We start from the raw sequence: 16,339 nt of genomic DNA on the forward strand, positions 1-16,339 counted from the left end.
GAGATCCATGAAACCTGGAAGTAAGTAAAAACACGTCACTACTACAGATTTTAGCTTGCACAGTGCTCATTTTTTAGCTTAGATAACGCTTTTAAACGATATGCAAGCCAGCGCTATGCAAGTACTAAAAGCTTGCAAAGCGCTTAATAAAACGCTCTCTAAGTTTGTAACTTACATAGCACTTCTACAAGTGCTATGGAACTATCCGCTATCCATGTGTACACTTGAATATCACTTCTAAAATGCTATGTAAGTAACATGTGTATGTTTATAAATACCACTTTCTTAGCATTTATAAGAACGCTATCGAAGTACAAATTTTTAATAAAAAAATTGAATGTATTTATTTTTTGCCAGTTTTTACCTTGAAATTTCAGGAATAATCATAAATAATTAAATACAATGACAAATAAAAAATCACAGTCCAACTTCTTGGAAAAAACTCATATACCATTAACCTAAAATGTACAACTCAAATCCTCTATATATATTTATAAAATAGATAATTAAATTATTGTACATTAGCTCCTATTACAAATAAACTAATTCATTAATAATATGTGCTTAAGAAGCTAACGGTACACGTAACATGTCCATTTCTTCTTGAAACAGGGCATTTTCTTACAAGATAGGACTTCAATATTGGGGAACATGAAAAATAAGACATCTTTAATCCCTGTGTCGGCCAGCCACCATTTTGCAGAACCATGTCTCCCTTGTCGGCTTGAACTACAAATTAAAAATATTGAAGAAAAATAAGATATATCAAAATTGAAGGGTATATGGCCAGGTCGTTCAGGAAGAAAGGGACTTAATAATATCTCTATATATCATGTTCATGTGTTAAAAGAATTATTTATACTTACGTGACAGAGTGAGGTGTACAATATCTCCGTTCTTTAGATTTTTGGAGTGCAATCGGTAATCACATATATCAATTGGTTGTTTACTTTATTAGAATCGTATTCGACACATATGGTTGTGACTTTTGAGGCCCACCCTTCACTATTCAGTTATATCATGAATTATTCGCAACTCTTAACAACTCATGTGCATATCACCAATTTCGAATCCAGAGAAGTCAAGAAGTACATATCCCAAATTCTGCAACAGAGTCCGAGAATAATCAGACCCAAAAAGTGTGAGAGGTTAACATCAGAGAAGTATAGAGGTCAAAATTAAAAAAAAAATAACTTTATAATAGCGAATTCAAAACCCTAATTGAAATTTGGAGCAGATTTGAAACGAAATATACAAATATAATTCATCACACCTAATCCCACATCCGTAGAGAAGTAAAAAGTTTTATTTGACATAGCATTAGAGAGCCTGATTGTATATATCGATTTTGGTAATAGCGAGAAGCCGAAGTGACTGGATAGCGGAAGTGATTGTACCGATTACATAGCGGAAGTGGCTTTGAACAGAAGAAGGCTGAACTTAGGTTATTTGGCATTTATTACACTTTTCATTATATTTGGAAGATTAGAAGATGTTACTTGTAATACGCTTGCACAACCGCTACTCAAGTACATGAATATGAATTAAAAATAAAAACAAATTGCCTAAAATACACTTTCTTGTATAGCGCTTCCCAATATGTGATGTAAATGTAATTTTAGATAGTGTTTATTGCTTAACCGCTATGTTAGAAAGATTATTTACTTTTTAAACTTTTTTTGTAATTTTATGAAATAACTTGTATAGCGGTATTTTATAAATTGTAATGTAAGTGATGCACCTGCATAGCATATATTAGAAAGTGCTATAAAAGCAGTATTTCCTAAGCTCAAATTTGTAGTGGTGCGTGGTAATATGCTAATAGTAACATTTTTTTCTTATGTTACATGGTTAGAGTTGTGCTTTCTTTTTAAAATGCTCGTTTGAAAGTGGTCACCGATAAAATGTAATGAAATATACTCAAATTTCACCCAGTGACATATTTTTTTAATTACGTGTTAACTAAATAAATATGTAATATGTATTGGTATTTCTTATCTTCATTTACAGTATTGTAATAGATATTACCTTGGGGCTTGGATGAGTCATCTAAATATATAGAAGCAGCCTGTATTCTCCTAACATTCATTTAACTCACTAAAGTTGAGCTGATGGGTTTTATTGTTTAGGTGAGGATTGATGTTTAGTTCGACTTGAATATGTTTACTTTGCTCTGTACTAATTAATACTTTTAGTCATGTACATCTGTTATTCAGATAACCCCTTAATGGTATTAAGATTGTTATTGATCAACATGCATTAATATCTGAATTTCATTGATAAGATCTTGTTGACAAATTGGAGTGCTGATTATTAATAATTTTGTTATATCGGCACATAGGCTATGCAAAATGAGGGTACGTTATAAGTTGTATGTCATCTCTGGGGAACATGGTCAACACATATTCTGACTTTTTCTTAAAAATAATGTCTTCCAACTAGTAGAATTCTTAAATGCATTATGTGGTGCTAACATGAGATAACTTTTTAGATGTGTGTTATTTAGGACATTTTAGCTTTGATTATCTTATAAAGGGCCAACACCCACGTGAATCTTGCTTTCGTTACAATATTATATCCTACAACTTTCGAATTACTACAGCTCTACTACTTTGCATACAAGGCTAGTTTAGGAAATTTGCAAGCTTTAGATGAGATAGTGGGGTAGGAAATGACATAACTATCCTTTTTTTGAATTGTGAGTGAAAATGCAAGCAAGGGTAATTAAGTAATCTAATAATTAATAATCTAATTAAATACAAGTATATATTTTATAAATAAAACCACCAATCTATAAATTACAAGAGTGACATCATAAAATAGATTAGAATTTTAGAAATTTATTAAAATAAAATTTAAAATTTATTAATAAAAATAATTTTGAAAATGATTTTTCTTAGATAATAAAATGCATTTTATAACTTATATAAATAGCATATAATGTATTTCTTGTTTTAAAAAAAATTAATAATACCACACAATTATTTGGCATCAATCAAATCACACAAATATATATATATCAACAAAACACAAATATATATATATCAACAAATTAAACCAATACTTATATATATATACCAATTAAAGGATAATAAAATACCGATTATGACATATGAGATCTAGAAGATGTACCTGCAGAAAACACTAGAGCCATCCTTGAGGAGGTCAGCAGTGGTGCAATGGGAGTTCGCGATTCCCGATCCTTGTACATGACAAGTTGCTTGTCATCCTGAGATGACTGGTCCAGAGTTGTACAAGACAAGTTGCTTGTCATATGTGGCATCTGTTCCTCAGCTTCCTCGAGTGTCGGTGAAGACACTTTCCCCTTAGGCTCACCAGTTGAATCAGGTTCATTGCCAATAGGTTGTCGACTCGCACCTATGTCGGATCCCCTATCCGCAGATGTATCCAGGTTTATTAGTCCTGGGGAGGTAAGTGTTGTGCTAGATGTGGCCGCGATTACAACATTCTCTCCTAACACATGTGAAGGCAGTTGATCCGTTGAAGGACCTTGAACAGGATACTCTAATCGTAATATGGTTGAATCCCCTGTTTTCGTCAATACTTCCTTACCAAATAGAGCTCTTCTAATTCACTTATTTAAAGCTTCAAGGGCCGGAGTATCTGAGAGTGTGTTTGACTCATCATAGAATGTCGTGGCCGACGGGCAAATTTTAAAAGACCAACCTTGTTGAGAAGATGGATCCAGTAACTGTTTATGTGCCTTTTCAGCCAGTGTATCCTTTTGGGAAGATACATGGGAGGTTACAGTTGTCTCAGTGGGGATACTACTTTGCTTCGATGGAGACAGAGATGTGGTTCACTCAACGTACCTTCCTTATTTGGTGCATCATGTGCAGTTTCTCCCTCTACACTCATAGGATCATTAAACTCCAGGGATTGGGCTAGGAGATTTTGAGATTTGGTGATTGGCTCTAGAGGGTGGTTATGAATTTGTGGGAAAACAAACTTATTGCCTCCTGCTAGTAATTTCTCTTGAGCAAGTTGTGTGTGAAATTCAGCAAGATTAAGTGAATCTATATCTACTAAATCATCAAAAGTAGTGCTCATGGAAGATTCATTCATACCTATGAGGTCTGGCCTGTAAACATTTATTTCTGATTGAGTTGGCTCAGCTTCCTCTAGATGTCCAATAGCTTCAGGTTGAGAAACCTCTTCTGTCTGTTCACCAGCTACAGGTTCTTGGTCAACATCCATTGGTTGAGCGTTAGGGTTAGGCTGCGGATCTGCTTCATGTCCACCCTATCCCTCTTCATCATCCTCATTTACAGCATCAGGTTCTGGGTTATTGGATTCATGATCATCTTCATTCTCAGAATCAGGTCCTTAATTAAGGGAGTCAAAATTCTCTTGCATAAAGTCTGTCACGGGAATGGGGTTGTTGTTGGAATAAGGATTCTGTCTGTACAACATACCCACCATTTTGGAAGACACAACTGAAGAACTTATCATATTATTACTAGGAACCAAGGCCTTCTAAGCTTCTGTGAGTTTGGCATTGAGAACACTCTGAAGAAACCTGACGTAGAAGATGTAGTCATGTTATTGAGGTTGATTCTCCAGTATCTATCTCAAGAACAGACGTCCAAAATTTAATACGAATGTTCTGAGCAACAGCCACTCCAATGAGCCTCATGAAATGAGTTAGTCCATGAAATCCACCAGTCTTGGTAGACAGGAAGAAGGACAAAATGTTGAAGAATAAGTTATAAGGCTTAGGTAGATGACTTTTGTTGAAATGCTTGGGATACTTGTCATTTGGCATGGTGCTCCTTATGCCCTGAAGAAACTAAAGACTTCATAGTCTGTTGGCAAAGCATCAAAACTATCCCGAGGAAAGTGGAGATGTTCGTTGAAATCATCCTCAGTGATCAGCATCATTTCATCTTCAGCAGGAAACATAGAGCTTTGCTGATCTTCATCTAATGTGTCCAGAGCTGTGGTGTGAACGAGTTTGAGGAGCTCAACATTCAATTGCACATTAATAGTTAAGTAATAGTGCACAATCAAGTGCTCATTTAAAAATCGAATCCAATTTTCAAAATAGCCTATGTGAGCTGGATTACGATTTATAACCGAAACATAATTTTTTTAGGTATCGTAATATTATACGCCATTTTAATTAAAAAATGTGAATAAAATTTTGACCGTAAAACAAATTTATCTTGCACTTAAAAGTAATAACTCACAACTAATGCAATACACAAATTAATTCAGATCAATTATGCAATATTAAACTAATCCAATTTGAATTAATTAACCAATTTACCAATTTTAAACTTAGCCAAACAGTCCCTTATGTTCAAGAAAACCACACACTTCGATCTCTAAACTTAACCGGTGAAATCACAAGTTTTTACAGTCAAAAGAAAGAGTGTATCGTGGGCTCCAAGAATCTGCAATTTGTTTGAAATTTGGACAGAGTTTCTATACGGATTCAATCGATTAAAAAATTGCCCATATTTTCTCGCTTACTTGCGTTTGAGTGTAATCGTGTGTATATCTATGAAAGTGAACTGAATGATGCTTATATACACTACAAACCAATCACAGAATAACTCAAGTGAGTTACTTGCGACCACTGTGTATTACATGCGCAAGTAACTAGACGACGGTGTGAAACCACAGTCGCAAGTAACAGATAGAAAAAAATTTAAGTCAGTCACTTGCGCACCTATGGGCTGCCAGGTCGCAAGTTACTGAGATAGTAAAATTGTTGAACTTTACCTGCGACCAAAAGCTTGCCAGGTCGCAAGGACTGAGATAGTGAATATACTTAACTTTACTTGCGACTGGATACCCTAGTGACAAAGGTTAACACCAAAGAAAATGTTCATGTAGTTACTTGCGACCTTGGTTGCCCTGAGGTCGCAAGTAACTGTCTTTGGCAGTTAACTTTGTAAAACACAATTTAATTGTATTAAAAAATACAATATTTATCATTAACTGATAAAATTATATTTTCATGGAATAAAATATGCTTCTAATTTCAAATTAATTTTAATGAACCCCTTTAAATATAAAATAATTTAAAGTTCATTAAAACTAATAAATCACAACTTTTATTTATTATAATTGAGACTTTTATCATTGAATTGATCCCGTCTCAATTGGTTAAATCAAAATTATACTGCAATTTTTTACTCATAATTTAACCAATAATGATTAAATTATATTCAAACAATTTATCAATATAAGTGTGTTAAAATATTTATCAATTAGATACAATCACACAAATATTTGAAGTACGAGAAGCGAATAATGACACATAAATCCACATATCCTTAAAATATTTAAATTAAATAACAAGTGGATTTATTTGAGTCAAATTGCAGTTATTGATTCCCAATTTGTTAACTATAAAGATTTAACATCCGAAGTTGACTAACCAACTTAGAGAAAGTATTTTCATCAAGTGGTTTTGTGAAGATGTCTGCAATTTGATCCACTGTGGGTACAAAATGTAATTCCACGTTGCCATTTGTGACATGCTCTCTGATAAAGTGATACCTGATATTAATGTGTTTTGTTCTTGAGTGCTGAACTGGGTTGTTTGAGATTGCTATTGCACTTGTATTGTCACAAAATATTGGATTCTTAGATACCAACAGAATATAATCCCGGAGTTGGTTCCTCACCCACAAGATTTGGGCACAACAACTTCCAGCAGCTATGTGTTCAGTTTCAGCAGTTGATGTGGATACTGAGTGCTGCTTCTTGTTATGCCAGGATACCAACCTTCTTCTAAGAAACTGACAGCTTTCTGAGGTACTTTTCTGGTCAATCTTACAACCTGCAAAATCTGAATCTGTACAGCCAACGAGGTTAAAATCTGTACCTTTAGGGTACCAAATACCAAGATTTAGAGTTCCCTTAAGATACCTAAATATCCTTTTAACAGCTATAAGATGACACTCTTTTGGGTCAGCTTGAAATCTATCATATAGGAATGTTGCAAACATAATATCGGGCCTACTTGCTGTGAGATAGAGTAATAAGCCTATCATACCTTTGTAGCTTGTAATGTCAACTTTCTTACTAGTTTTGTCTTGATCAAGCTTAGTGGTTATTGGCATTGGAGTCTTTGCCGGAGTTAAATCTTCCAGATTATACTTCTTGAGAAGTTCTTTGATATAATTGGATTGACAGATGAATATACCATCTTTCCTTTGACTCACTTGTAATCCAAGAAAGTAATTCAACTCTCCCATCATGCTCATTTTATACTTACTCTTCATTAGCTTAGAAAATCTCTTACAAAGATCATCATTAGTACAACCAAATATAATATCGTCAACATATACTTGAACTAGTATCATATTAGATTTATGCATTTTGTGAAACAAAGTTTTATCTATAACACCTCTAGTAAAACCATTTTCAACTAAAAACTCAGAGAGAATGTCATACCATGTCATTGGAGCTTGCTTAAGACCATAGAGAGCTTTGAATAGAAAGTATATAAAATCAGCCAAATTTGGATCTTCAAAACCTGGAGGTTGTTCCACATACACTTCTTCTTCTAGCTCCCCATTCAGGAATGCATTCTTCACATCCATTTGATAAACCTTGAAATCTGAATGTGCTCTGAATGCCAAAAATATCCTGATTGCCTCAAGTCTAGCTACTGGTGTATAGGTTTCATCTTAATCTATACCCTCTTCTTGAGATTAACCTTTAGTTACCAATCTGGCCTTGTTTCTCGTTACAATCCCATCTTCTTCTAACTTGTTTCTAAATACCCATTTAGTGCCTATCACTGACTTGTCCTTTGGTCGGGGTACCAGCTTCCACACCTTCTGCCTCTCAAGCTGATTGAGTTCCTCCTGCATAGCAATAACCCAATCTGGATCTTCAAGTGCCTCATCCACTTTCTTAGGTTCCATTTTTGTGAGAAACCCTGAAAAGTGACATTCATTATGTATGACATCTCTACTTCTCACTCATGTATCGAAATCACTGTAATATCCGGGATATCACGTCTAACTATTTTATCAATAAATGATTTTTATGTAATTCTCATGTGAATTTTTGATGAATTATCTGCTGACTGATAATAATATTTAGATGTATATATGTGATAATATGTGAGAGTGTTAATTCTATTATGTCCAGAATAAAATATAGATAATTAAGAAATTTTTCTGGTAATTTTTGGAATATTATATCACTTTATATTCATTTATGGATTTATTAATTATTTTCTGAATACTTACAAAATTATTTTATAAAGCCGGGAATCGACCAACCTCAACCGTTTTTACGTTTTTTCAACCCGAAACTCTTCCGAAAACTCCTTCCTAACCTAATTTGGTAATTCCGGACATTTTTCGTCTTTTGACTTTTTCAATCCGGATTACGGTTTGACATGTACGCGTCTCAGCGTACAATTTTCAATACAATAATTGTTTCGGTATATCAATAAAACTTGTATTCTCGAAAGGTGGGGCAATAATACATTATTTTCAGAAGGCTAAGAGGTTTCAGCAAGGACTCAAGCCATGAATCCGTGGAAAGTTGGCCATATTTGAGTTGGATACGTATGCGGGAGTTGTGCAGAAGGCTATGATTGCGGAAACGGAGAGTGAAATGTCTCAGAAAGAAAAGGAAGGTAAAAAGAGGAAGTTCGAAGGAAATGAAGGACAATCCCAAGCAGGGAAGTTTCCAAATTTTAATCAGAGGAAGGGCAAGTTGCAGCCCGGAAGAAATTTTAACAGAAAAATTATAGGGAACGGAGGCCAAGGTAACCGCCCAGCCATGGGGAACCAACCAACCCAACAGAGGCCAGCAATACCAGATTTTTAAGTATGTGGAAAGAAACATGGTGGAATTTGTAACAAGTTGAATGTGGTCTGCTACAGATGCAACCAGAGGGGGCACTACTCAAGGGAGTGCCATAATCAGCTAGCCAGGGAGCCAGCCAACAAGGATCAGCCTACCAGGAATCAGGCAGGCAAAGTTCTAGCAATTGGGTATACCTTTTTCAAATGCGGAAAGTCAGGACACATGGCAAGGGATTGCAAGGCACCAGTTCCAGTCAATAATACACTGCGAATCATGGGAGCCCCTCCAGCGGTGAATGAACCTCCCCGAGCTAGAGTTTATGATATGTCCGTTAAAGATGCTATCATGGACACAGATGTCATAGCAGGTACGCTTACTGTGAACTCCTTATGTGCTAAAGTGCTAGTAGATTCGGGAGCAACTCGATCATTTATTTCCCAGGATTTTGTTGATAAGTTGAATTGCTCAATCGAATTGTTAAGTGAGCTTATGACGGTAGAATTAGTAAATCAGGAGCGTGTATCTGTGAACCAAGTGTGCTAGAACTGTGAGATTGAGATTTCTGGCAATAAGTTTGACGCTGACTTGATACCATTTAAGTTAGGAGAGTTTGACATTATTTTAGGAATGGACTGGATATCTAAGCATGATGCTCAGATAGACTGTCGTAACAAGAAGGTAATTTTGAAGACGTAAGACGAGTAGGCGGTGACGTTTAAAGGTCAGAAGCAAGCAAATAAGTTCTTCACAATGATTCTAGCTAAGAAACTATTACAACAAGGATGTTAGCATTTCATTGCCTACGTGATAGATAGAAGTCAGGAGTCAGCAAAACTGGAAGACATTCCAGTGGTAAATGAATTTCCAGATGAACTACCAGGACTTCCTCTGGATAGGAAATTGAGTTTGCAATCGACTTAGCACCTGGAACGGAAACAGTATCGAAGGCCCCATACAGAATGGCGCCAGTTGAAATGAAGGAGCTAGCAAAGCAATTGCAAGAATTATTAGAAAAAGGAGTGATTCGACCCAGCGTATCCCATGGGGTGCACCGGTGTTATTTGTTAAGAAGAAAGACGGAAGCATAAGGCTATGCATCGACTAGCGAGAACTTAATAAGCTTATGATCAAGAACAGGTATCCATTACCTCGAATTGACGATTTTTGTTTGACTAACTGAAAGGAGCCAAGTATTTTTCTAAGATTGATTAGAGATCTGGATATCACCAATTGAAAATCAAACCTGAAGATACACCAAGACAGCTTTCAGAACAAGGTATGGTCATTACGAATTCCTAGTAATGTCTTTCGGATTCACCAATGCCCCAGCAGCATTTATGGACCTAATGAACAGAATTTTCAAGGAATATTTGGACAAGTTTGTAATTATGTTTATCGATGATATTTTGATTTACTCAAAATCAACGAAAGATCACACGGAGCATCTAAGGATAGCTTTGGAAATTTTGAGAAGAAAGAAGTTATATCCAAAGTTTTTGATGTGTGAATTTTGGTTACAAGAAGTTCAATTCTTAGGACATGTGGTAAGTCATGAAGGGATCAAAGTGGATCCAGTGAAGATTGAAGCTGTTATGAATTGGGAAAGACCAAAAACACCAACAAAGGTGAGAAGTTTCTTGGGATTAGCAGGATCTTATCGATGATTTGTTCAAGATTTGTCGAAGATTGCGACACCTTTGACAAAGCTTACAAGGAAAAGTGAGAAGTTTATATGGAACGAGAAATGCGAAGAAAGTTTTCAACAATTAAAGAAGAGATTGATCATGACACCTATTTTGTCACTTCCAGATGATCAAGGGAATTTTGTTATCTATATTGATGCTTCTCATAAGGGATTAGGTTGTGTTTTGATGCAGCATGATAAAGTTATTGCATATGCGTCGAGACAACTGAAACCTCATGAGCAGAAGTATCCTGCTCATGACTTGGGACTAGCAGCAATAGTATTCGCCTTGAAGATTTGGAGACATTACTTATATGGAGAAAAGTGTGAGATCTATATTGATCACAAAAGTTTGAAGTACATATTCACACAAAAGGAGCTCAACATGAGGCAAAGAAGATGGTTGGAATTGATTAAGGACTATGATTGCACAATTAACTATCATCCAAGAAAGGCGAATGTGGTGGCAGATGCATTAAGCAGAAAAGAAAGACTGAACATGTTGACGATACCTGAAGAATTATACAGGGAATTTCAGAAATTGGATTTGGAAGTCAGAATTTGCAAACCTGATGAAGCAAAGATGTATAGTATGACTTTTCAACCAAAATTGTTAGGAAAAGATAAGAAAGTGCCAAAAGGGAATAATGGATCAGAATATCAATCGGTGGTTGGAGAAGAGTTATGCACTTAGAAGGACGATCAAGGTATTCCTAGGTTTTCATCCAGAATTTGGATACCACCAGAGGCAGGACTAAAGAATGAAATTCTACACGAAGCTCATAATTCAAGGTATTCCGTTCATCCGGGAAGTACCAAGATGTATAGGGATTTAAAAGAAAATTATTGGTGGTCGTACATGAAGAGGGAAATTACAAAATGGGTCAGCAAATGTTATATGTGTCAAAGAGTTAAGGCGGAGCACCAGAGACCCAGGGGGCTGTTACAACCATTAGAGATTCCAGAGTGGAAATGTGAGCATATTGCTATGGATTTTATAGTTGGATTACCAAGGACAAAAGGGAACCATGATGCTATCTGGGTCATAGTGGACAGACTAACCAAATCAGCTCATTTCTTGCCTATCAATGAAAGATTTTCACTAGATAAGTTGGTCCACATATATTTGAAGGAAATAGTAGTTCGCCACGGAGTTCCTGTGTCTATTGTATCTGATCGAGATCCAAGATTCAATTCAAAATTTTGGAGAAGCTTTCAAGAATGCTTGGGAACTAAGTTAAATATGAGTATGGCTTATCATCCACAGACGGAGGGCCAAAGCGAGAAGACAATCCAGACTATTGAAGATATGTTACGTATTTATGCAATCGACTTCAAAGGAAATTGGGACGAACATTTACCGTTAGTGGAATTTGCTTATAATAATAGTTATCATGCCAGTATTGGAATGCCTCCCTATGAAGCTCTTTATGGACGCAAATGTCGATCACCAGTATATTGGGACGAAGTCGGAGAGCGTAAAATACTTGGACCTGAATTGGTGTAGCAGACAAAAGAGGTTGTAGAAGTCATCCAGAAAAGCCTAATTGCATCACAGGATCGTCAAAGGAAGTATGCAGATCAATCCCCAAAGGATATGGAATTTGAAGACGGAAATCTAGTGTTATTAAAAGTGTCACCATGGAAAGGATTGACTAGATTCGGAAATAAAGGAAAGCTCAGTCCTAGATACGTTGGACCTTTTGAAATATGGAGCATATTCATAATGTTTTTCACGTATCAATGCTTAAGAAATATAATCCAGATTTTAAGCATGTAATCGAGTATGAGCCGGTAGAACTTCAGGCAGATTTATCATATGTAGAGAATCTGATAGAGATTCTAGAAAAGAGAGAAAAGATATTGAGGAATAAATTTGTAAAGTTAGTAAAAGTATTGTGGAGAAACCCAAAGGTTGAAGAGTCAACCTGGGAACTAGAAAGTGATATGCGAGAAAAGTACCCTCAATTGTTTACTTAGCAGATTCTGAGGACAGAATCCTTTTAAGGGGGGAGGATATAATATACGGGATATCACGTGTAATTATTTTATCAATAAATGATTTTTATGTAACTATTATGTAAATTTTTGGTGAATTATCTTCTGACTGAAAATAATATTTAGATGTATATATGTGATAAAATGTGAGAGTGTTAATTCTATTATGTCGAGAATAAAATATAGATAATTAAGGAATTTTTCTAGTAATTTTTGGAATATTATATAACTTTATATTGATTTATGGATTTATTAATTATTTTCTGAATAATTATAAAATTATTTTATAAAGCCGTGAATCGCCCAACCTCAACCGTTTTTACGTTTTTGCAACCCGAAACTCTTCCGAAAACTCCTTTCTAACCTAATCTGGTACTTCCGGATATTTTCCGTGTTTTGACTTTTTCAATCCGGATTACAGTTTGACCCGTACGCGTCCCGGCGTACAATTTTCGATACGATAATTGTTTCGGTATATCAACAAAACCTGTATTCTCGAAAGGCGGGGTAATAATACATTATTTTCATATATAATGTGTTTTATAAAAAGCCCGGTTGGGATAAATATCCAATACGGGTATTAAATCGAATCGTTTTTGTAGTTACTTTACGGCTAAGTAACTAATTTAACGATCCAAAACGATCCAACACGAACCAATATTCCATAAATATATATATAGCTCTTTTATTATTTAATTTTATTCGTAATAATCATAATTAATTAGTAAACAATATGAACTCCGATTCGGGCGTGCAACATATCAAAACGAACCTCTCGAAATCTTCTTTCTGAATCAACCATTTGTTTTTGCCCAGAAATCAAGGTATTTTTCTGATTTAATTATTTAAATTCGAATTAATTATGGTTTAAAATATGAATTTGTGTTCTTGATGTTTTTGATATGATTTGATGGCATAATCGTGTAGATTATTTCTTCCTGGTCAATTTGGGATATTATATGTCAAAAATAGAGTTCAATAACATGGTTAAATTTAAGTTTAATCTTCAAATTAATAAAATTAAGGTTTAATATCTTGAATGTTCTAAATCGAATTTGGGTACTTTCTTTTTATTGATTCTGGGTATGTTTGAGTTGCATTAGTCGATAGATCGTGTCAAAACGAATTGATTCATGTATTCAGTTGCTACGTTCGATCTCTGTAATGCATCGTTAGAAAATTTGAAGGTTCGCGTGCGTTAATGGCGAAATCGCCGGGAAACGCCGTTCAAGGGTTATAAACCAGAAAGAAGGTCGTCCTTGAGTTGTTGTTATGTGCCTGAGTTGATTGAGATATGGAATCGTATCAAACGGTTCGTATTTTGCACGAATTAGACTCGCTGGAATTTACGTTTTCCGGCGGGTTATTGCTGTTCATGGTGACCCGTCCGGGTCGGTTTCGACCCGGGATATAACCCGATTTTAATCCCCATTTCCCCTAAATCAAAAATCAGAAATTGTTTCTGATTTCTTTTATTTTAAAAATTATTTTAAAATTCTGTTTTATTTATAAAAAATTCATTTTTAATTTATAAAAATCTATATTAATTCTGAAAAATTATTTTAATTCTAAAATAAATCTTAATTATTTAATTAATTAATTTTAGTTGATAATTAATTATTTAATTAGTCAATTAATTTAAATATTAATTGATTAATTAATTTAATTAGTTATTAATTAATTTTAATTGATTTAATAATTAGATTTAGTTATTTAAAATTAATTTAAAAATCCTGAAAAATAATTTCGAGCTGTTTTCTCTCAGTGATGAACAATATCAGTAAGAGCTGTTAGGGTTACAATGAATAATATTCTCGATAATGATAATACTTATAGTGTTAACCCTATGTCTGTGTTAATATACCACACATTTACTAGATAATCTCTAATTGATATCGAATATAATTCTGTGTCCTAAAATCTATCAATTAATTATCTTTTCCCCCAAGTCTTCTATTCTTCATAGAATTCTTCTCCATGCATATCTCTTCTTATTTTAGTCTTGCTCTTCTTTCCCTTCAACAACCGCCTTCCTTATCTGAAAGTCTTCTTAAGTCCTGATATTATCTTATGATGAATATCTTCTGATATCTTAAGTTCTGATAACTTAAGTTCTGATAAATTAAGTTCTGATATCTTAAGTTCTCACTTCAGTATAAGTACTTATTTCTAGTTAAATCCTGATTTGTCCTGTTAGTCAAGATCTGAAAACTAAACACAAATCGTTATTAGACATGACATCACAAATATATCTAACAATCTCCCCCAACTTGTAAATTAGCATAATATACAAGTTCAATAGATATTTGATGATGTCAAAAACATTAAGTACAAATGCATATGAGAATTTGACTAGATAACTACAACTCACAATCCTTGTAGCTTTTACCATTCTTAAAGTCTGATATCAGCTTTAGCCTGTATATCCTTCAAAATTTAACAGTTGTAGTCCTTGACCTGGCTTCAGTTTGTGATCTCTTGGATGTCAGGAGTTGTTCTAAGATAGTTCTTCAGAAGAGTTCTCTCAGCATATTCAAGTTCATTTATCATCCTCTTTTTAGCATCTTTAAGTTCAGCTGTATCTTCTCCTGTTTGAAAGATAGCAGCCCTGAGATCATTAATCTTTGCTTTCCTTATCTCCTGATCCAGTCTGATCAGATAAGCTTTGTCAGACTCCAAATTAAATTCAACACCCTTAATACCCAGAAAAGTAGTGATCTTGGCGGTATGGGGCTTCATCTCAACTAAATCACCATTGTGAGCTCTGTACTTTGGATAGTATGGGCTGTCAGACTTTACAGAGTAAAGTTTCTTCTGCCTTTAAATATCAGATATTAAGTATCTGGAAGCACCATATGTTGACCTGTTCTTCAATTGAAGTAGAAATAAAACATGTTGCAGTTCTTAATAATACTTCAACCGAATTGCATCCTTTCTTATCTGGAATACTCTCCCATCTGTCATAAAATAAATCATGTGTCTTCTTTCAGCTTGAAGTTGTAGACCATCTGTACAGACTCCAATTGATTTAGTCTTTCTGGAGTTGTCCATACGCCTGGTTCAGTAAGGGATGTAGGATCTGAGGTAGAGTTGTTTATCATTTTCTCATCAACATTACCCAGTCCTTTTTTATCTCTAGCTTCCTTCCCTTGGATCAATCTACCCTGAAAAACATTTGTTGAAGTCTTCATAGGTTGAGCAGATTGTTGAGTTTTAGTAAACCTAGGTTGTAGAACTGTTGAAGGTTTAACATGAGCAATGTCAGAGGTTTCCTTTTCTTCTGATGTCAAGAAAACTTGAGCTTTGTCAGAGGTTGCTTGAATATTTCTTTTCTTCTTCAAAATTAGACTAGTATCTTCATCAACATTTACTTCCAGATCCATGGTTGGCAGATATATCTTTACAGATTCATCAGCTTTTGCCTTACCCTTGAATCTAGGATCAACTTCCACATGTGATTTGGACTTGGCCTTAGATGCCTCAGTATTTGTCCTCTCTTTGATAACAATGCCCTTAGGCTTAGGTGGTTTCTTTGCTGTGACTTGAGTTTTAGACTTTGACTTAGATTTGTCATTTTCGGCTTTCAGTCTAATCTCTTCTTCCTTCAGACTTTCAATATTTGTGCCTGGATTGTTCTTTAGGAACAGCCTTGAGATCGCTTCATCAAGTTTCATAGTTTGTTCATCAGAACTTATCCTTTTACCAGTATCAGAACTTGTTCTTTGACTTATAGTTCTGGCTTTCTTTGATAAAGAACCCCTGCCTTGACTTAGACCTCTACTCCTTTCAGAGTTTCCCTGGTCTTCATTATCATCATCCTTACCCTTCATTGGTTGATCAGTTGTGCATTTG

The 16,339-nt window shown here is 34.8% G+C and overlaps 1 long non-coding RNA gene across 1 annotated transcript; it reads right to left on the reverse strand.

Moving 5' to 3' along the window:
- Positions 1-488: 488 nt before the first annotated feature.
- Positions 489-1,452, reverse strand: LOC141698103 (uncharacterized). Its single transcript, XR_012564945.1, has 2 exons — positions 1,274-1,452; positions 489-1,104 (listed from the first exon to the last, which is right to left on the reverse strand). It is a non-coding gene; the product is annotated as an uncharacterized LOC141698103 (long non-coding RNA).
- Between the last annotated feature and the right edge of the window lie 14,887 nt (positions 1,453-16,339).

Source organism: Apium graveolens, chromosome 11 (genome assembly GCF_009905375.1).
Source record: "Apium graveolens cultivar Ventura chromosome 11, ASM990537v1, whole genome shotgun sequence".
Taxonomy (NCBI): domain Eukaryota; kingdom Viridiplantae; phylum Streptophyta; class Magnoliopsida; order Apiales; family Apiaceae; genus Apium; species Apium graveolens.